This window comes from Ursus arctos, unplaced genomic scaffold, assembly GCF_023065955.2.
Source record: "Ursus arctos isolate Adak ecotype North America unplaced genomic scaffold, UrsArc2.0 scaffold_19, whole genome shotgun sequence".
NCBI lineage: Eukaryota > Metazoa > Chordata > Mammalia > Carnivora > Ursidae > Ursus > Ursus arctos.
This window is the reverse complement of record NW_026622863.1, coordinates 41,689,200-41,712,508: the sequence shown is the minus strand read 5'-3', so window position 1 is coordinate 41,712,508 and position 23,309 is coordinate 41,689,200. Positions and strand designations below refer to the sequence as shown.

Here is a 23,309-nt window from a genome sequence, read left to right as displayed (position 1 = left end):
ACACTGATTTTAGATGTGCAACAGCGCCACTCTTTCCTCCTACCCTAGGTGTTTCTAAGGAGAATGGCAGAAGTAGTGAGGTAGAGAAGAACTAGGAGACACCAGGCTTTTCCTAAGTAATTTCTAAACCCAGTGTGGAGCTGAACTCACATCTGCAAGATCAAGAATCCCATGCTCTACTGACTGAACCTGCCAGTGCCCCCAACCAGGCCTTTCTTGAAGCTCAAACTTTGTGTGACCTTGTGTGTGATGTGGAGTAGACATTGTCTGTGACCATGATAACTATGATTCTATGACACGTGCTGATGTGTTTGAGCTCTACATATAATTGTTGGGGATGAGGGCTAAGTGGGCATAAGGGCAGTCTGTGGTTGGGGAGTGGTTGTTTTTGTTTTACTATATATGTGTCTGTGGTTCTGGGATAATGATAAACGTGGGTTGGATTACGTCCATTTAGCTTTGTATTGTATGAATCTACAGTTGAATACTGTAATGTCTCCCTAACTGCCTGATTATATAAGCCTGGGTGTAACGCTTTGTGTAGTTGTGTTTTATTGATTTATTTATGCAAGTATCTGAGGCTTACACAAATAGCCACCCGCAATCATGGTCACAATCACATACAAACTCCATTCACACAAATGGTCACGCAGACAATTACACTGTCACAAAAGCACGCTCCCGAATCCAGTCGCTCTCACGACTAATAGCCAAATACACTTAGTCCGGAGACAAACGCAGTTTCCTTCACGCACTCACAACCACCCAATCTATCCTCCCTAGAGCAGCTCCCGCACTTTAGAGGCCTAACACTGCAGACACTCCGCTTGCCCAGGCCTGGAGCTCCAGGAGTCCTTACCTTCAGCATCCTCAGGTAGGTCTTTGGTCCAAATTCTGATTCGCATTCCATGCGAGGCCGCACGCCCAGCCTTGCACACTCTGCTGGTCGGGTAAAAAGCCCTCACCTGCTTCCGCGGCCGACTAGTCAGCCAACTTCCCTACCGGAAGTAGCTTTGAACCGCTGTGTCCTCTGGGAAACGTAGTCCGAAAGGAAAGCGCCCGAGAGCTGAAAGAGGTAAATCTTCCGCCAGGTTTCGGGATGAACCTGCGCAGTTTCTCTCGGGCCTGGAGCGACGCTACAAACTCTCCCTTTCCAAGGCTCAGACCCGAATTTGGGGTCTGAATTCGCGCCCTCGGATTCCTCTGAGAGCGGATTTCAAGCCTGGCACCCGGGCTGTCCCTACCTCTCAAGATGGACGCGCACGTGCTGTGGTTTGAGAATTGTCGTCTGATGCGGCGGGATCCGGCCTTCGTCTGTAAGGTGGCAGTGCGAGATGTGTTTTCTGAAGAGTCCGAAGGTGGGACTGGCCGAGGGTGTCTGATCGAGAGGGAGAGGATGTCTGTGTTACACCAACTGAGGGTGTCCTGAGTGAGGAAATTAGTTTGTGAAACGTTTTTGAGACCGTTTGAAATAGCGGTCGTGCTGCTCGTGTGGGACCACGCGCAGTGATTGTGAAGTGTGTAATGTAACGTGGCTTAGGAGGGAGGGGCCATTTGAGACCGTGTGATTGATTACGCATGCTTGTGGGCGGCGCGACTCTGCGGGCAGTGAGTTTGTAACGTTCTGTGGGAGGCTGTTTGTTTTTGGGTCTACATGTGACTAGCAGGAGCAGTTGGCTATGGCAGGTGTCCCTCGCGAGAAGGGAGGAGGCTGGTCTCCCTGGTGGATGAAACAGATCCCTGGGCCAGACGGAGCTGATCCTGAGCCTTACATGTATGCGTGAGGGAGGCATGAAGCGATATTGTGGGGTCTAAGTGTGTGTAAGAAACCAGAACTGACCAAGAGGGGTGGGAACTAATACAGACTATCTGCCAGAAGAGACAAATCTAAAGATTTTTAACCTTGCTGAAAGCCCAGAAACCCTATCTCAAAGTGCCATGTGAAGAACTGTATCAGTGAGAACAAGTGGTTGTGTTTCTGGGTCTGATTCTTGGTCACGTGTACAAGTTCGTTTGCATTTGGTATTGTCCAAGGTGTTGAGTGAAATATACAAAGTATGGGAAAGTGGTTTGTAACTGTACCCAAGTCTCTATGAATTGTATGACAGTGCAAGGGCAGGTGATTAAACGTTGACTTTGAGGTTGATATATGTGAGTTTGAACTGAGTATGACTGGGAGAGCATGTGAAAGATCTGGTAAATTTGTTTTTGTATGTTTGAGTGTAACTTATGCAAGTTAAAATCTGGATGCAAGATAATGTGTGTGGCTGTGATCAGGATGTAGTAACTACATGAGAGACTGCAGTACTGTAAGTGTGAGATTGAGTACTCTAACCCTCTTTACTTACCTCTAAAAAGATAATGAGGGGCGCCTGGGTGGCTCAGCCCTTAAGTGTCTGCCTTCGGCTCAGGTCATGATCCCAGGGTCCTGTTCAGGGAGAAGCCTCCCTCTCACACCTTGCTTGTGTTCCCTCTCTTACTGTCTCTCTCTGTCAGGGGGAAAAAAAAATCTTAAAAAAAAAAAAAAGATGATAGTTAAGCTTCCTGAAGAGTAGGTTTTACTTGAAAATTAAGTTTCCAATGGAAATTTTAAAAAATCTAAGTATAACTTAAAACATAGATTTAAAAAATATGAACTAATTTATTGTGATGAATGCAAAATGATCATAAAGATTTTTTTTAGATCTCTGTTACAGGGTAACTGAGAGTATGGTTAGTATTCTTTGGTGGAAGTGTAATAGATGGGAAGTCTAACTTCTCACTCAATCTGTATAAGTGAAAGAGTTCTAGTCAAATGAACGAAAGCCTAACTTGAATAATAAAAAGTCATGGACTGTCAGACAATCTCGGACTTGACCCAATATACAGACCCAGAACCCCTTGAACGAAAAGCCCTGCTACACTGCCAAAAATTTATGCTGATAATTTTCCCCCATGCCTTCCAAAAAGGAACCCACAGCCTTTATCAGGGTGACCATACATTGAGGAAAAGGAAATTATCAGACCTTGGACACTGGCTTTGAGCTGTCACTAATTCCAGGAGACCCAAAAACTCACATTCAGGGTAGAGGCTTAAGGAGGTCTGGTGATCAATGTTGTTTTAGCTAAAATCCATCTCACAGCAGACTCAGGGCTGCCTGAACCCATCCTGTGGTTTTTCCCCCAGTTCTGGAATGGATAACTCAGCAACTGTCTCTCTGCCTGTTGAGTGAGGAAAGGACAAGTGAAAACTACTAAAACTGCCTCTGCCTAAAAAAATAATAATAATAGACCAAAAAAATACTGCATACCTGGAGGGATTGCAGACATTAGTGCTACTATTAAGAACTTTAAAGATGCGCAGGTGGTGATTCCCACCATATCCTCATTCAGCTTGCCTATCTGGTCTCTGCAGACAGAGAAATCTTGGAGAATGACACTGGGTTTTCATTAGCTGGTGGTGACTCCAACTGCAGCTGTTTTACCAAATGTGATTTCATTACCTGAACAAATTAACACATTCCCTAGTATCTGCTATGCAATTACTGATCTGGAAAATTTCCCCCCTCCATCCCTGTTAATAAAGACAACCAGAAGCAACTGTTTGCATTTGGCAAAAACAAGTAATATACCTTCAGTGCCCTACCTCAGGGGTACATCAGCTCCCCAGCTCTATAATTTAGTTTATATGTATAATAATTTAGTTCACGGGGATCTTAATTATCTTTCCCTTCCACAAGATGTCACACTGGTCAATTACATTCATGACATTATGCCACTGGACCTAGCGAGCAAGAAATGGCAACTACTCTAGATTTACTGACAAGACATCTGGGTATCTGGGTTGGGAAATAAATCCAACAAAAACTTAGAGGCCTTGTACTACCTCGGTGAAATTTCTAGGGATCCAGTGGTGTGGGGCATGTCATGATATCCCTTCTAAGGATGAAGGAGAAGTTGTTGCATCTGGCTCCTCCTACAGCTAAAAAAGAGGCACAAAGCCTAGTGGACCTCTGGATTTTGGAGGCAACCTATTCCTCATTTGGGTGTGTTATTTCAGCCCGTTTACCGAGTGACGTGAAAAGCTGCTAGTTTTGAGTAGGGCCCAGAACAAGAGAAGGCTCTGTGACTCTGCAACAGGTCCAAACATCTATGCAAGCACTTTGCCTCTTGGGCCATGAGGCCCAGTAAATCCAAGGGTGTTTGAAATATCAGAGGCAGATAGTGATGCTGTCTAAAGCCTTTGGCAGGACCCTATAGATGGGTCACAGTGTAGGCCCTTAGGATTTTGAAGCAAAGCCATGCCATTCTCTGCAGTTAACTACTCTCCTTTTGAGAAACAGGTTTTGGTCTACTACTGGCCCTTAGAGACTAAACCATGGGCCACCAAGTTACCATCATAAACTGGGTGTAATCTGACCCAAGAAACCATTAAATTGGGTGTACATAGCAGCACTCACATAAAATGGAAGTGTTGTATAAGTGATTGGGTCAAGTATGCCTTGAAAGCACGAGTAATCCTACTGGTCAGAGCTTTGAGTAGTGCACCTGGTTTTTGTTTTGTTTTGTTTTTGCTTGGAAGAAGAAGTGGTCAGATGTGCAATTACATACTGATTCATAGGCTGTGGCCAGTGGTTTGGCTGGGTGGTCAGGAACTTGGAAGGAACATGATTAGAAAATTCATGCAAAGGAAGTCTGGAAAAGAGGTACAGACCTCTCTGAATGGGTAAAAGTGAAGCTCTTTGTGTCCCATGTTAAATGCTCAGCAGAGGAGGATTTTAATAAAGTGGATGGGATGACCCAGTCTTTGGACACTAGTTGGTTTCTTTCCTCAGTCACCCCTGTCATCACCCAATAGTTTCTTGAACAAAGTGGCCACAGTGGCAGTTATGGCAGTTCAGCAACATGGGTGTCCGCTCATTAAGGCCAACCTGGTTACAGCTACTGCTGAATGAAGTCTGCCAGCAGCGGAGACCAACACTGAGTCCCCAATATGACACTATTCTCTGGTGGCAGGTTGATTACACTGGACTGCCTCCATCATGGAAGGGGCAACATTTTTTTTTTCCTACTAAAGCAGACACTCTGTATCCAGATCACTCTGGATACAGATTTGCCTATACTGTACATAATGCTTCTGCCAGTAGACTTACAGAATGCCTTATCCACAATCATGGTATTCTAAACAGCATTGCTTCTGATCAAGGAACCCCTATCACAGTAATTGAAGTGCAGCAGCAGGCCCATCCTCATAGAATTCACTGGTCTTCCCAAGTTCCTCACCATTCTGAAGCAGCTGGCTTGACAGATGGAAAAATGTTTTGAAGACTCAGTCACAATGCCAGCTAGGTGGCAGTATCTTGCAGGGCTGAGGCATGCTTCTGTAGAAGGCTGTGTATGCTCTGGTATCAGCATCCAGTATCTAGTGCTGTTTCTTCCATAGTCAGGATTCACAAGGCCAGGAATCAAGGGGTGGAAATGGGAGTGTCACCACTGACTATTACCTGTAGTGACCCAATAGCAAAGTTTTTGCTTCCCCTCCCCACAACCTGCGCTCTGCTGCACAGAAGTTTTAGTTCCAAAGGGAGGAATGCTTCCACCAGGAGATACAGTGATTCCATTCAACTGTAAATTAAGACTGCTACCCAACCACTTTGGGTTTCTCATCCCTCTGAATCAAAAGACAGAGAAGGGAGTAAGTGTGCTGGCTGTGGTGATTGATCTTGACTACCAAAGGGAAGTTGGAGTGCTACTGCACAATGGAGATGAGGAGGAGTGTGTCTTGAGTACAGGAGATCCTTTGGGGCATCTCTTAATATTACCCTGCCCTATGATTAAAGTGAATGGCAGACTACAAACTATAAAAGACAGGATTACTCGTGGGCCAAACATCCAAGAATGAACGTTGGGTCACCCCACCAGGTAAAGAACCATGACAGCTGAGGAGCTTGCTGAGAGCAAAGGGAATATGGAATGGGTGGTAGAAGAAAGTAGTTATAAATGCCTACTACAACCATGTGACCAGTTTCAGAAATTAGGACTATGATTGTCAATGAGTGTTTATTTTGTTGTGTGTTTGTATGTATGTATATAAATATCTTTGTTCCTTTTTTTATACCGTTATCATGTAATATAAGATGTATTGACCTTACAGTATGTACGTATTGTTAACTTTACATCATAATATTTAAGTTATGGGTTATAAGGGAGAAAAGTAAACATCCTGCAAGACTTTGCACTCTCTTCTCGGGAAGGGATTTGTGTATTTTCTGGTTGTATGCAGGCCAGTTGTATCATGTTAAGTGGATGTATGACCTTGTTACTGTTTTTATGCAGATATTAAGTATGGTTTACAGGGAGATGCATATAGGTGCCAAGTTGACACGGGGTGGACTTATGATGCCTAATTTTGTGCAACTTGGCTGGGCCATGATGCCCAAATATTTGGTCAAATATCATTCCAGATGTTTCTGTGAAGGTGTTTATTAGATGAGATTAACATTTAATTTAAATTAAAGCAGATTACCCTCCAGAATGTGGGTGGGCCTCATCCAATCAGTTGAAGGCCTTGATAGACTAAAGACTGCCCTCTTCCTGAGCAGAAAGGAACTCTACCAGCTGACAGCTTTTGGACTCAAATCGCAGCTGCTCCCTGGGTGTTCAACCTACTGACATGACCTACAGATTTTGGACTTAACAGGCTTCCACAATCTCATAAGCCAATTCCTTAAAATCTCTTTCTTAACCTCTCTCTTTTCTCTCTCTCTCAATACACACATACAGACACACACATACAGACATATACATCCTGTTGTTTCTGTTTCTCTGGAGAACTCTGACTAATACACTATTATAAGGATGTGTATTGTCTAATTTAATCTTCATGAGAACTCTGTGAGGGAGGTATTACCATCCCCAGTAAACTGCTTAGGCAAGTGAGACATCAAGGGCTGAAATAAGTTGTGAAATGTCACAGAGTTCTTGAGAGATGAAACTAGAACTTGAGTTCCAAGTCCTCAATCTTTATTTAACTACCAGATTCTACTATTTTCCAACTCTGTACCCTCTGCTGTATTTCACTAAGCCATTCCTGATGAGATCTCTCTTTGACAATTAAATTGAGGCCAAAATCATGATTATAGTGTGGTCTATCATATCTTATTTAACACACTGTTTATTCTGAAACTTTTTTTTTTACTAATTATCAAGAATTCTTTTTAAAAATTATTTATCTATTTGAGAGAGAGAGCAAGCACACATGAGCAGGGGGAGGGGCAAGGAGAGAGAGAAGCAGACTCCCCACTGACTGGAGAGCCCAACTTGGGGCTCGATCCCAGGTCACTGGGATTATGACCTGAGCCGAAGGCAGACATTTAACTGACTGAGCCACCCAGGTGCCTATATTATCAGGAATTCCTCAGTGAATATCCTTGTAATACTTATTTATTTTTAATTCTTCCTAAGACAAAGTATCCTAGAAGTGGGATTTCTGTGTAAGACATTGGACATGCCTACAGTATACAAGTTGTGCCTGTGTACTTGGAAGAAACACAGATGAATAAGATATAATTGCTACCTGGAATTCTTCCATTAAAAGACATAAAACAACTAGACCAGGGTTTGAGCCTCTTAGCTCTTCTCTAGGCAGAAAACCCCTAGGTATGCTTGGAAAGAAACTGTTAGAAGGGACATAAGAGAAATCATTCCTAGCTAACTATATTTAGAATATGCTGAGCTATAAATCTAACCTAAAGACCCACAACAGAATTTTTTTCACCTATTTTTTAAGAACTTCACTTTAATAAAATTTTTTATAACATAATCTAAAATCAAGACATTCTTGTTTCTTGTGAAGAAAATAGGAAGTATACTTAAATTTATGTAAGTTATGGAAATATACGTAAACAAAAAGTCAGTATCACAGACTAGAAATCAATAATTTTAACATTTAGAAGTAAAATTCCAGATATTTTTCTTTCTATTGCTGCTGTCTGACATTCTATCTGTAATGAAATAGATGACCTTTTGGTACATGGAATAGTTGTACATGTTGTGTAGTAACCTGCTTTAGCTACTGTCAGTATATTTTGAATTTTTCTGTTTTTTTTTTTTGTTATTCCTCAATTTAATTTTTAATGACCATGTAATACCTTATTGTGAGGAAGTTCTGGAATTTATTAAATTTGTATATTCTTGCTAGACTCAGAAAGCTGAACCATGCCAGAGAAATTCCTTCTATATGCTGCCTAGCTCCCACATCTGGCCCACCTTCCCCTTTCTTCCAGGGTCATATGGAGGGGTTTGTGGAGTTGGAATGTTTTTGTTGTTTGCAGGACTGTCAACTTCCAAAGACGTCCATCAAGTTCTTCAAGGTAAAGGATGAGTGCCTGAACACTGTTCAGAAGGATGTAACTACAAGGATGGGATGTTGGAGCCTGGTTTTGCCCATTAAGAATATTTTCGCTCATTGTTTATAATCTGCCTACTGGAAGTATCCTTCTTCAATATGAATCTCTGGAGAGTCATTGATGAACTGATTTGGCATTTGTGTAATTGGATACAAACAACTGCATTTTGTTTTTACTGGGGCTTCATTTTCTTGATACCTAAGGTGATTTGATCTTCCTCTGGCCATTCATCCCTGATTGGCAGCACCTCAGCAGACCCAAGTCCCATTTCATTTCCTATATATAGGAGTTTATATCTCTAAGCCAGATGTGATTTCCTTATTAGAGGAAAGGAGACAGCCCTGAATGGTGGAGAAACCAATGAGTAAACAGCTTCAGGAAGAGGGAAGCCAGGGGCGCCTGGGTGGCACAGCGGTTAAGCGTCTGCCTTCGGCTCAGGGCGTGATCCCGGAGTTCTGGGATCGAGCCCCACATCAGGCTCCTCTGCTATGAGCCTGCTTCTTCCTCTCCCACTCCCCCTGCTTGTGTTCCCTCTCTCGCTGGCTGTCTCTATCTCTGTCGAATAAATAAATAAAATCTTTAAAAAAAAAAAAAAAGGAAGAGGGAAGCCATTGCAGGTAAAAGCCCAGCTGATGTGAAGAGCTAGAACTTTAAGGTGTTGAGAAGCTTTCTTTAGCGTGAATTCTCAAAGACACATCGCCATCATCCCCATTCTGTCACTGTGTCTGTAGCTACTTCTATAATATTTTGTGAATATAAAAGAAATAAATACAGAGCATTAAAATTCAGAAAACAGTGGGAATCCTAAAATAACAATAATCCACTATGAACATTTACTGTAAATCCCTTTACCCTCCCTGTATTATAGACTTTCCTTTCAAAAACAGAATTGGCTACATGTGGCTATTCTGAAACCTACCTTCCTTGTCTAACACTAGTGAACATTTTTCCATGCCAACAAGTAAAAGTCTAGAGCATCTATTGTAATGTAAAAAACTTCCATTTTTTAAAGATGGAAGTGTATCTTTAGAGTAAATTCCTAATATTGGATGTCAGGTAAATATATACTTAAACAGCAGTGGTTTGAACTGTGCAGGTCCACTTATAGGCAATAACTATTGTTATTGGTAAGGATTCCAGTCAACAGTAGGCTATTAGTAGTTAAGTTTTGGAGGGAGTCAAAAGTTACATAAGATTTTCAACTGCACAGAGGATAAGCATCCATAAACCCCTGTGTTGTTCAGGGTCGAATGTAGATACTTGGGGTTTTTAAAATGTAGATAGTTTTTAAACATACTGTTATATGCCCCACATATATTGCTTGTACCAGCAATATATGATACTGCCTAATCCCCTGTATATTAGTTTTCTATGGCTGCTAACTGTAACAAATGCTGTAACAAATCATCACAAACAATAATTGTTTTCTCTCGTAGTTCTGGGGTCAGAAGTCCAAAATCAAGAAGTCATTAGAGCCAGACTCCCTCTAAAGACTCTAAAGAGGGAGTCTTGAGGGAAGAATTAGGGAAGAATCTGTTCTTTGCTTCTTCCACAATCTGGTGGCTGTAAGTATTCCTTGACTTGTGGCCCCATCACTCCAATTTCTGCCTCCATGGTCCCATTGCCTCCTCTTCCTCTGTCAAATCTTTCTCTGACTCACCCCTACAAAGACACTTATCATTGGATTTAGGGTCCATCCAGACAATCCAAGATAAACTCTTTATCTCAAGGTCCTTAATTTAATTATATTTAATTTAATTAATTCTTAATTTCTAAATTAACATTCATAAATTCGAGAGATTAGGACCTAGACATATCTTTTTTGTGAGTCACCATGCAGGCTATTATACCCTGTCTTACTAACACTATGTTGTTATACTTTAAAATTTTTGCCATTCTGATAGGTGGGAAATGGTGCCAGTATCATTTTAATTTCCATTTCTCTTTTCATAATTTAAGTGTTACTTTTACATATTTTTTGTGAATTGTTTGTTCCTTTTAACCATTTTTCTGTCAAATTTTTTGGTATTTCCCTCAATTTTAAGAGTTTTTTTTTTAAATTGAGGTGTAAATTGACATATGACATTAGTTTCAGATGTACAACATAATGATTCAAAATTTGCATATATTGTGAAGTGAAGAGGGTTTTTTTAATATTAGGAATTCTTATGGACTGAATTATGTCCCCACCCCCAATTCCTAACATTGAGGCCCTAATCCCTTGCCCCATACCTTAGAATGTGACTTTATTTGGAGATAGGGCCTTTAAAGAGTTAAGTTAAAGTGAGGCTGTTAGGGACCCCAATCCCATCCAAGTACTAACCAGGCCCGACCCTGCTTAGCTTCCGAGATCAGACTATCGGGCAATCAGGCGTTCCAGGTGGTATGGCCCGTAGACTAGGGACCCTAATCCAATCTAACTAGTGTCCTTATGCAAAGAGGAGATTAGGGTATACAAAGAGACACACCAGGGGTGCATACATACAGAGAAAAGACCACATGAGGAGTCAGTGAGCCATCTTCAGGCCAAGCAGAAGAGACCTCAGGAGAAAGTAAACCTGCCAATACCTTCATCTTGGACTTCAGCTTTCAAACTGTGAGAAAAGTAATTTTTGTTGTTTAAACCACCCAGTTGGTGGTATTTGGTTGTGACAGCCCTAGCAAACTAATACAGGAATATTAGCCCTTTATTTGTGATACACCTTGCAAATATTTTTTTCCCAATTTGTGAGTTGTCTTTTGATTTTATGTTTTTTTCCTAATGTAGTCAAATCTGAATATTTTCTTTTATTGCCTCTGTTTTCTGAATCATAGTAAGAAAGTTCTTTCTTTTATTGAGGTTAAAGAGGGATTCACTGATGCTTTTCTCTAAGACCTATGTGGTTTCATTTCTTATGTTTACATTCCTAATCTATTTGGAGTTTATTTTTGTGGTAGGATAATGTAAGGTATGGATATAATTCTATTTTTTCCCACACGGTAAACCAGGAAACTTGTCCCAGCTATGTGCTTATATTTTAATTTTTTATTTTGAGATTATAGATTTACATGCAGTTGTAAGAAATAATATAGAGATCCACATAACCTTCACCCAGCTTCCCTCAATGGTTATTTCTTGTAAAATTATAGTACAATATCATGACCAAGATATTGATATTGATATACTCCACAGAACTTACATCTTTTGCCAGTTTTACATGCACCCATTTGTATATCTATGTGTATATTTAGTTCTTTGCATTCTTATTATTTGTGCAGAGTCATGTGACAACCACTACCATCATGATTCAGAACAGTTCTATCCCAAGGATCCCTTTTGCTACCCTTTTATAATCACAGCCACCTCCTCTCCACCCAATTCCTGGCATCCTCTAACCTGCTCTCCACCTCTATAGTTTGGCACTTTAAGAATGTTATATAAATGGACTCATACAGATTATAACTTTTACGAGATTGGTTCTTTTTCAGTTAGCATAATTCCCTTGAGATCCACCCAAATTGTGTGTTTCAATGGTTCATTCCTTTTTATCGCCAGTGGTTTTCCATGGTAGAGATAAACCCTAGTTTGTTTAACCATTTACCTGTTAAAAGACATTTGGGTTATTTCCAGTTTTGGATTATTACAAATCTACTATGAACATTCATGCATAGGTGTTTGTGTAAACCTGTGTTTTCATTTCTCTGGGATAAATGGCCAAGATCTCAGTTGGCTGAGTCGTATGGTAAGCTATGCACTCACTTTTATTGTGAAACTTCGCTTATTTCAATTTTGTTCATTCCAAGCTGTGTGGGATTTTGTTTGCAGCATCATTGGTCATAAGGAGAATGCAAATTAAATATAAATGTACCATACACACCCATTAAAATGGCTAAAATTCAAAACACTGACAATAATAATGCTGATTGGGTGACGCAACTGGAATTCTCATACACAGCACGTGGGAGCATAAAATGGAACATTCACTTTCAAACACTATTTTGCAATATTTATTAAATCTAAACATTTACTTTCTAACCTAGCAATTCTATTTTTGGGTACATAACACAAACAGCTGATTTCATATGCATGCCAAAGACTGACACAAGAATGTTCATAGTAGCTTTACTCATAATAGCCAAAAACTGGAAACTCAAATACTCCATCAACAAGAGAATGGATAAATTATGGTACATTCAGATAATATAATACTATGTTAAGTTACAAGCTACTGCCATGTACAGCTCGGTGCCTGTTACGGATACAATGTTGGATAAAAGAGGCCAGACACAAAAGTACATACTGTATGACTGCAGTTCTATAAAGTTCAATTATTGTGATAGAGGTCAAAATAATGGATAACTTTGAGGTATATTGATTGGGAAGAGACATGAGGGAGGCCTCTGAGATGTTGGAGTTTATCTTTATCAAATGGTGGTTGTAAGGGTTTATAAAATCATTAAGCTATGATTTTAAGATCTGTGTTCTATTTTGTACAAAAGTCTTATTTAAAATGAAGGAAAAGGGGGAGGAGTTAAGATGGCGGAGGAGTAGGGGACCCCTTTTTCAGCCGGTCCCCTGAGTCGAGCTGGATAGGTACCAGACCAGCTTAAACAACCACGGAATCAGCCTGAGACGCAGGAAGATACATCTGGATCTCTACAAATGAACATCTCCAGCGCTGAGTATTGAGGTACGAAGTGGGGAGCCCTGAAACTGCGCACAGATAACGGAAGATAAACGGAAGGGGGAGGGAGCCGCCGCGTTCGGGCGCTGGGAAGCGGCAGCCACCTGCACGGGGGAGCGGGCAGACTCACAGACGGCACCCGCGAGAGAGCGGACTGAGACCGGTGAGCCGGGAGCGCTCGCCACCAGGCATCTCGCGAAACACCGGAATCCCGGTGTGCTCACAGGATCCAGACTGAGACCGGAAGCTCCCGGAGCGCGCGCGGGGCGGCTGGCGGCTGGCGGGCCACCTGCACAGGGGAGCGGGCGTACTCGAGGTCGGCACGCGCGAAACAGATGACTGAGACCCTGAACCAGGTGCGCGCGCCACCAGGCTTCTCACGGAACTCCGGAATCCCGGTGTGCTCACCGGGCATAGACTGAGAACCAGAGATCCGGGAGCGCGCGGGGGCGGCTGGCGGTGTTAGAATCACAAAGGACAGAGACGCGCCGGCACTGGAAGTGAGGGCAGGGACGCCGGGTGTGAGGCGCACATCCCAGGACGCTGCAGGGTTGAGCAGCACCAACAGTAACGGAGTTAAAGTGGCCAGAACATCAGTGGAGAATGGGCCGCAATCCCTCTGTTCTGTGACAATCCAGCCTCTGCTGCTCTGACTCTCAGAAGAGGCATAACAGACAGCCAGGGAAAGCTGCCAGAGAACAAAAGCCTGGAAATACCGGCTCACAGCGTGCCCATCCCCATCCCCCCTCGCAGGGGACACGGAGACTCTACCCAAACAGGGTTGCCTGAGTATCGGCGCGGCAGGCCCCTCCCCCAGAACACAGAAGGCAGGCTGAAAAATCAAGCCCACAACCCGGGGCGCCTGGGTGGCGCAGTCATTGAGCGCCTGTCTTCGGCTTAGGGCGTGATCCCGGTGTTCCGGAAAGGAGTCCCTCATCAGGCTTCTCCGTTGGGAGCCTGCTTCTTCCTCTCCCACTCCCCTGCTTCTGTTCCCGTTCTTGCTGACTGTCTCTCTCTCTCAGATAAATAAATAAAATCTTTAAAGAAGAAGCCCACATCCCTAAGATCCCTATAAAACAAGGGGCACGGCCTGGGACCCAGTCAATAATTTGGGCTCTGGACAACCCCGCAACCTCTCCTCATCAGAATGACAAGAAGGAGAAGCCGCCCCCCCCCCAGCAAAGAAAAGACAGTGAGTCTGTGGCCTCTGCCACAGAAATAATGGATATGGATGTAACCAAATTATCAGAAATGGAATTCAGAGTAACGATGGTCAAAATGATGAGTAGAATTGAAAAAAGTATTAACGAAAAGGTTACTGAGAATATAGAATCCCTAAGGACAGAAATGAGAGCGAATCTGACAGAAATTAAAAATTCTATGAGCCAAATGCAGGCAAAACTAGAGGCTCTGACGGCCAGGGTCACCGAAGCAGAGGAAAAGGTTAGTGAATTGGAGGATGGGTTAATAGAGGAAAAAACCAAAATAGAAGATGGTCTTAAAAAAATCCAAGCCCACGAATGTAGGTTACGGGAGATTATTGACTCAATGAAACGTTCCAATGTCAGAATCATCGGCATCCCCGAGGGGGTGGAGAAAAACAGAGGTCTAGAAGAGATATTTGAACAAATTGTAGCTGAAAACTTCCCTAATCTAACGAGGGAAACAAACATTCGTGTCCAAGAGGCAGAGAGGACCCCTCCCAAGCTCAACCACGACAAACCTACGCCACATCACGTCATAGTGCAATTCACAAATATTAGCTCCAAGGACACAGTATTAAAAGCGGCCAGGGCAAAGAAATTTCTCACGTACCAAGGCAAAGGCATCAGAATTACGTCAGACCTGTCTACACAGACCTGGAATGAGAGAAATGTTGGGGGAGCATTTTTAAAGCTCTTTCAGAGAAAAACATGCAGCCAAGGATCCTTTATCCAGCAAGGCTGACATTCAGAATTGATGGAGAAATAAAGACATTTCAGAATCGCCAGTTATTAACCAATTTCGTAACCACAAAACCAGCCCTACAGGAGATATTAAGGGGGGTTCTATAAAGGTAAAAAGGCCCCAAGAGTGATACACAAAAGAAAGTCACAACAAATACAAACAAAGACTTTACTGGCAACATAGCATCATTAAAATCATATCTCTCAGTTCTTGGCGCTAATGTAAATGGTTTGAACGCTCCCATAAAACGCCACAGGGTTGCAGATTGGATAAAAAGAAATGACCCGTCCATTTGCTGTCTACAAGAGACTCATTTCGAACCCAAAAATGCATTCAGACTGAGAGTAAGGGGATGGAGTACCATCTTTCATGCAAATGGACCTCAAAAGAAAGCTGGGATAGCAATTCTCATATCAGATAAATTGGATTTTAAACTAGAGACTATAGTTAGAGACGCAGAAGGGCACTATATTATTCTTAAAGGAAGTATCCAACAAGTGGATATGACAATTATAAATATATATGCCCCCAACAGGGGAGCAGCAAGATACACAAGCCAACTCTTAAACACAACAAAGAGACATATAGATAAAAATACATTAATAGTAGGGGACCTCAACACTCCACTATCAGAAATAGACAGAACACCCTGGCAAAAACTAAGCAAAGAATCAAAGGCTTTGAATGACATACTTGACGAGTTGGACCTCACAGATATATAGAGAACACTACACCCCAGAACCAAAGAATACTCATTCTATTCTAATGCCCATGGAACATTCTCAAGAATAGACCATGATCTGGGTCACAAAACAGGTCTCAACCGATACCAAAAGATTGAAATTATCCCCTGCATATTCCCAGACCACAACGCTCTGAAATTGGAACTCAACCACAAGGAAAAATTTGGAAGAAACTCAAACACTTGGAGACTAAGAACCATCCTGCTCAGGAATGACTCGATAAACCAGGAAATCAAAAATCAAATTAAACAATTTATGGAGACCAATGAGAATGAAAATACAACAGTCCAAAACCTATGGGATACTGCAAAGGCGGTCCTAAGGGGGAAATACATAGCCATCCAAGCCTCACTCAAAAGAATAGAAAAATCTAAAATGCAGTTTTGATATTCTCACCTCAAGAAGCTGGAACAGCAACAGAGGGACAGGCCTAATCGACGCACGAGGAAGCAGTTGACCAAAATTAGAGCTGAAATCAATCAAGCAGAAACCAGAAGTACAGTAGAACAGATCAACAGGACTAGAAGCTGGTTCTTGGAGAGAATCAATAAAATTGACAGACCACTGGCAAGACTTATGCAAAAGAAAAGAGAAAGGACCCAGATTATTAAAATTATGAATGAAAAAGGAGAGGTCACGACCAACACCATTGAAATTGGAAGGATTATTAGAAATTTTTATCAACAGCTATATGCCAATAAACTAAGCAATCTGGAAGAGATGGAATCCTTCCTGGAAACCTATAAACTACCAAGATTGAAACAGGAAGAAATTGATTTCTTAAACAGGCCAATTAATTATGAAGAAATTGAGTCAGTGATAAACAACCTTCCAAATAACAAAACTCCAGGCCCGGATGGTTTTCCTGCAGAATTCTACCAAACATTCAAAGAAGAAATAATACCTATTCTCCTAAAGCTATTTCAAAAAATAGAAACAGAAGGAAAGCTACCAAACTCATTCTATGAGGCCAATATTACCTTGATCCCCAAACCAGGCAAAGACCCCCTCAAAAAGGAGAATTACAGACCGATTTCCCTAATGAATACGGATGCCAAAATCCTCAACAAGATACTTGCTAATAGAATCCAACAGTACATTAAAAAGATTATCCATCATGATCAAGTGGGATTCATACCTCGGATGCAAGCGTGGTTCAATATTCGCAAATTAATCAGCGTGATACATCATATCAACAAGAAAAGACTCAGGAACCATATGATCCTCTCAATTGATGCCGAAAAAGCATTTGACAAAATACAGCATCCTTTCCTGATTAAAACCCTTCGGAGTGTAGGAATAGAGGGTACATTTCTCAATCTCATAAAAGCCATCTATGAAAAGCCTACTGCAAATATTATTCTCAATGGGGAAAAGCTGGAAGCCTTTCCCTTAAGATCAGGAACTCGACAAGGATGCCCACTCTCGCCACTATTATTCAACATGGTACTAGAAGTCCTTGCAACAGCAATCAGACGACAAAAAGGGATCAAAGGTATTCAAATCGGCAAAGAAGAAGTCAAAATGTCTCTCTTCGCAGATGACATGATACTCTATATGGAAAACCCAAAAGAAGCCACTCCCAAACTATTAGAAGTTATAGAGCAATTCAGTAATGTGGTGGGATACAAAATCAATGCTCAGAAATCAGTTGCATTTCTATACACGAATAACGAGACCGAAGTAAGAGAAATTAGGGAATCCATCCCATTTACAATAGCACCAAAAACCATACGTTACCTTGGAATTAGCTTAACCAGAGACATAAAGGACCTATATTCTAGAAACTATAAATCACTCTTGAAAGACATTGAGGAAGACATAAAAAGATGGAAAGATATTCCATGCTCATGGATCGGAAGAATTAACATAGTTAAAATGTCCATGCTACCCAGAGCAATCTACACTTTCAATGCTATCCCGATCAAAATACCGAGGACATTTTGCAAAGAACTGGAACAAATAGTCCTTAAATTTGTATGGAACCAGAAAAGGCCCCGAATCTCCAAGGAACTGTTGAAAAGGAAAAACAAAGCTGGGGGCATCACAATGCCGGACTTCGAGCTGTACTACAAAGCTGTGATCACAAAGACAGCATGGTACTGGCACAAAAACAGACACATAGACCAATGGAACAGAATAGAGAGCCCAGAAATGGACCCTCAGCTCTTTGGGCAACTAATCTTTGATAAAGCAGGAAAAAACATCCGGTGGGAAAAAGACAGTCTCTTCAATAAATGGTGCTGGGAAAATTGGACAGCTACATGCAAAAGAATGAAACTTGACCACTATCTCACACCATACACAAAAATAAACTCCAAATGGATAAAAGACCTCGAGGTGAGACAGGAATCCATCAAAATTCTAGAGGAGAACATAGGCAGCAACCTCTATGACATCAGCCAAAGCAACGTTTTTCATGATACATCCCCAAAGGCAAGAGAAACAAAAGATAAAATGAATTTATGGGACTTCATCAAAATTAAACGTTTCTGCACAGCCAAGGAAACAGTCAGAAAAACTAAGAGGCAGCCCACGGAATGGGAGAATATATTTGCAAATGACACTACAGATAAAGGACTGGTATCCAAGATCTACAAAGAACTTCTCAAACTCAATACACGAGAAACAAATAAATCAAAAAATGGGCAGAAGAAATGAACAGACACTTTTCCAATGAAGATATACAAATGGCTAACAGACACATGAAAAAATGTTCAAAATCATTAGCCATCAAGGAAATTCAAATCAAAACCACACTGAGATACCACCTTACGCCAGTTAGAATGGCAAAAATAGACAAGGCAAGAAACAACAATTGTTGGAGAGGATGTGGAGAAAGGGGATCCCTCCTACATTGTTGGTGGGAACGCAAGTTGGTACAGCCACTCTGGAAAACCGTGTGGAGGTCCCTTAAAATGTTAAAAATTGAGCTACCCTATGATCTAGCCATTGCACTACTGGGTGTTTACCCCAAAGATACAGACGTAGTAAAGAGAAGGGCCATATGCACCCCATGTTCATAGCAGCAATGTCCACAATAGCTAAATCGTGGAAGGAGCCGAGATGCCCTTCAACAGATGACTGGATTAAGAAGTTGTGGGCCATATATACAATGGAATATTACTCAGCTATCAGAAAAAACGAGTTCTCAACATTTGCTGCAACATGGACGGCACTGGAGGAGATAATGCTAAGTGAAATAAGTCAAGCAGAGAAAGACAACTATCATATGATTTCTCTCATCTATGGAACATAAGAACTAGGATGATCAGTAGGGGAAGAAAGGGATAAAGAAAGGGGGGGTAATCAGAAGGGGGAATGAAGCATGAGAGACTATGGACTATGAGAAACAAACTGAGGGCCTCAGAGGGGAGGGGGGTGGGGGAATGGGATAGACCGGTGATGGGTAGTAAGGAGGGCACGTATTGCATGGTGCACTGGGTGTTATACGAAACTAATGAATCATCGAGCCTTACATTGGAAACCGGGGATGTACTGTATGGTGACTAACATAATGTAATAAAAAACCATTAAAAAAATAATAATAGGGGCACCTGGGTGGCATAGCGGTTAAGCGTCTGCCTTCGGCTCAGGTCGTGATCTCGGCGTTATGGGATCGAGCCCCACATCAGGCTCCTCCGCTGTGAGCCTGCTTCTTCCTCTCCCACTCCCCCTGCTTGTGTTCCCTCTCTCGCTGGCTGTCTCTATCTCTGTCAAATAAATAAAATCTTTAAAAATAATAATAATAATAATAAAATAAAATGAAGGAAAAGAAATAATACATGCTCAGTAAATGGCGGGTCTATGTTTTGAATCCACATTTCTCTAAATCAGTGCTCTTTGAATTCTGGTTTTTGTCCCAGATGCCCAGATTTTACTACATTAACTGAAACCTCAGAATAGATAATTCATTTAAACAAACAAGCACAACTTCCAGTAAAGGTAGATTTAAAAGGACTGATAATATCCTATATTAGTAGAATTGACACTCTTAATGGTATGTTGGTGAAAATTTAAGCAGGGCAATTGTTGAAGGTATATAAGTTGATTTTAACTTTGAAAGCCTCATTCTCAACAATGTTTAAGACTTTAAGATATACATGTTCACAAAAAGGAGTGTGCAGTGAAATACTGTATGGGGGAAAGCTGAAAGAAGTTAAATATCCTTCAATAGGGAAATACCTGGATAGTATATCCAGACAATGTAGTCAAAACATAGTGATAGTTTGTAATTTGATAACATGAAAAGCTGTTCACTGTAGATGTTAGATGAAGAAGGTGGATTACAAAACAGTATTGTATGATTCTGTTTTGAATGAATAAGTCGTATATGCCTATATCCATGTGTTAATTCACAGAGAAACAGATGAAATGATTTGTAATAAAATGTTCAAAGAAGCTGTTTCTAGGGGCGCTTGGGTGGCTCAGTTGTTAAGCGTCTGCCTTTGGCTCAGGGCTTGATCCTGGAGTCCTGGGATCGAGCCCCACATCGGGCTCCTCCGCTGGGAGCCTGCTTCTTCCTCTCCCACTCCCCCTGCTTGTGTTCCCCCGTTTCTCGCTGTCTTTCTCTGTCAAATAAATAAAATCTTAAAAAAAAAAAAAAAAAGCTGTTTCTAAATGAGCTTTATTTTAAGCTTTTCTGTATTTTCTAAATTTCTGAATTAAGAATGTACTAATTTTAAGTCAGAAAAAAATAGAGCTAATCCCTCCCTATTTGAAAGCAGAAAAAATAGTAGGAGATATGTGTATGAAACATGGAGTAGAGTGCTGTAGTGCTTTATGTGGCCTGAAGTTTCTTCATAGATGTGAAGACTTTCAGATTCTACTACCTTAAAGATCTTAAATTTTGAAACCTAAGTTGTTGTTTTTTTTTTAAATTTAAATCAATTAGCCAAGTATAGTACGAAACCTAGGATTTTAATACACAATGGATTCCTCTTGCTGGTTGCCCCTCAATTACCTCGGCTCAGATCTCTTATTGCCAATCTCTCCACCAGCTATTGCTCCAACAAGGAAATCACATCTACCTTGGAAATTAATTAATACTAAACCCTGCATGTAGGAGAAGAAATGGGACTTGGGCCTGATGTGACCTATGCAGAAATTCAGGCCATTTCTTTGAGGATTAGGCAGAAAAGGAAGTGAAAGTAAACTGAAGGATCGGGACGATGACACTTTAGAAAACACAGCAGAGATACCCATTTCTACCTCCAGGAATCTTAAATCTTCAGAAAATTAGCTAAGTACCCTAATGAGTCACAGTGAAGGAAGTAAGATGGCTCCAGAATGCAGATTTTGAATTGGAAAGGGGAAAAGAGATACTGTAATCTTGGAGACCCAGTTGATTAGTTAGGTAAATGTATATAGAGCCTATATCACACCCTTGAACAAATAATTCCTCTGAGTGGGTTGAGTCACCTATACTCCACTCAGCAGAAGTCAATACCACATTCCTAAGTCTACATACCCATGAAATGACAGGAACCCATGTCTTGCTAAGTTTCTGGAAGGGAATGTAAAGTTGGTGAAGACATGGGAGCTGGACAGTAAGAAGGAGTTGCTCAGAAAAGTTAATAGTTAAATTATAAAATATCCATGTAAAAGAATACCAAGATAAATGCAAAGCTGAAGAAAGTAATTAAGGATGTAGAAAAATTTCAAGATATAATACCAGTAGAGAAATCACCTTACAAAACAGGTTGACCAATACAATTATATCAATATGGAGTGATAGATTTTTTAAAAGTCTAGAAAGTTAAACACCTGTTTCAGTTATTTATTGCTATGTAACCATCCCAAAAGTTTGTGGCTTAAAACAAAAAACATCCATTAGCTCATTATGGGGTTGGCAAATTGGGCTTGGCTTGGCTGAGTGGTTCTATTGATTCCACTCATCTGATAGCAGTTAGTGGTTTGGTGGGGGCTGGATGGTCTAATATGGTCTCAATGAAATATCTGGCAGCTGTTGCTGAATGTCAGCTGGGCTTCTGTTTCCAGGTGATCTTTTGTCTTTAAGCAAGCTAGTCATAACCTTCAGTTTGAAGTGGTCTCAGGGCAGGAAGAGGAAAAGAGCAGAAGCTGCAAGACCTCCTAAGGCTTTGTCTCGAAAGTCTTACAACGAACGTCACTCCCACCACATGCTATTAGTCAAAGTATATCACAAGGCCCTGCCTAATAGTAACCTAACCATTTCAGGAGAACAATTACTCCCTGTTCTGAAAAACAAAAAAAAAGAGAACAAGAGCAACAAAACCCCCAACCTTGAGCTTGGTTTCAGATATGCCCAGTCACTTTTCTTTTATTCAGGGCTCCTCACTCAGAGAAGAGCACTGCAGGGGAAGAGGAGGGAATCATCAGACACCAGACCTTTCTTGGAGCACAGACTAGTGAAATTGGAAGAAATTCTTCAGCACCACTGTACACAGTCTCTTGCCATCTATCACACGCGAAGTAAAACGGAGATGGGGAGTACTGCTAATCCTTTTTAGTGTGAAAGGGAAAAGCCAGGATCACTGACATCCAGGGCTGAAACCTTTTCTAAGTTCACAGAAAGTTTCCTGGAGAGACACCTTTGGGAATGATGTGGTTCTGAAACATGGAACTTGACCTCAGCTCCCAAGGGAGTTCCTCTGAGGAAGGACTCTCACTCCTAGGTTCTCCAAATGTCTTCCTAGGACTCTGCCTAAGGAACTCTTCCAATTCTAAAATTCATTCCCAAAACAGGTTGGTGCTTTTTGCTTGTATGGAACCTTTATACTACCACTCAATATCTGACTCCCTTTTGGTGACCTTTTCTCTGCAGCTGGGGTCCATGGCTCTAAAGCAGGAGAAAAAAGGAAGTTGCAGGGAACCCAGGCATACAGATCCTAAGAACGAACAGAACCTAAAATTGGCCCTTAGATGGGCAACATCATCTTCACTGATACTCCCACTGTGTTAAGCATGAAGCTAGGCACTGGAGGTGGGGGTGCCCTGACAAGGCAACTCGGGCCATGCTTCGGTGCAGCGCGACTCTAGTTAACACAGGCATTGCAGTCTTCACAAGCACAAATATACTCTCAAAGAAGTCTTCAACAGACCCCTCAGCCCCGACGTTAAACTCAGAACTGAAGACGTGAAGCTCCATCTTGTTCCACAAACTCGTACGGGTCAGAGAATTAAAAGCCTCTTCCATCACACTGGGTAACAACTAGGCACTATTTTATGATGGGTGGTCTCAAACCCCACAGTGTCACATGCCTCACATCACAGCCGACCGGTCACCCACAATGTCCTGCATCCGATTAGGGACACACACACATCATCTGTCGACCACATCACCGCACATACTCGCACTCGGCTTCGTCACGGTCACAAACGCGCATACACAGGCTTGAGCCCCGGACTCCACACACCCTGCACCCTGTCTGCACTGTGGGGGCGATGGGCTTCCTCACCGTGCGCGACTGTTGCCGCTCGGAGCGCGACGACTTTCAGGGATTCGAGAGATAACCAGAGAGGACCCAGGGATCAAAGTTCTTTTCAAAAGCTGCATAGGGGCTGTGGGAAATGTAGTTCAAGACCGG

The 23,309-nt window shown here is 41.8% G+C and overlaps 1 protein-coding gene across 9 annotated transcripts in view; it reads right to left on the bottom strand.

Moving 5' to 3' along the window:
* Positions 1 to 23,269, bottom strand: part of ZNF461 (zinc finger protein 461) — a 74,571-nt gene extending 51,302 nt beyond the window's left edge. For 3 of the 9 annotated variants that reach the window (XM_057314727.1, XM_057314726.1, XM_026484409.4), the window contains exons 1-2: positions 2,349 to 2,510; positions 860 to 1,378 (exon numbers count right to left, since the gene is read on the bottom strand). The gene's annotated coding sequence lies outside the window, so the exon portion shown is untranslated. Of the gene's footprint in view, positions 1 to 859; positions 1,537 to 2,348; positions 2,511 to 3,005; positions 7,803 to 23,180 lie in introns of those variants that run through there. The other 6 variants (XM_057314724.1, XM_057314725.1, XM_057314728.1 and 3 more) reach the window with 6 other exon arrangements.
* Between the last annotated feature and the right edge of the window lie 40 nt (positions 23,270 to 23,309).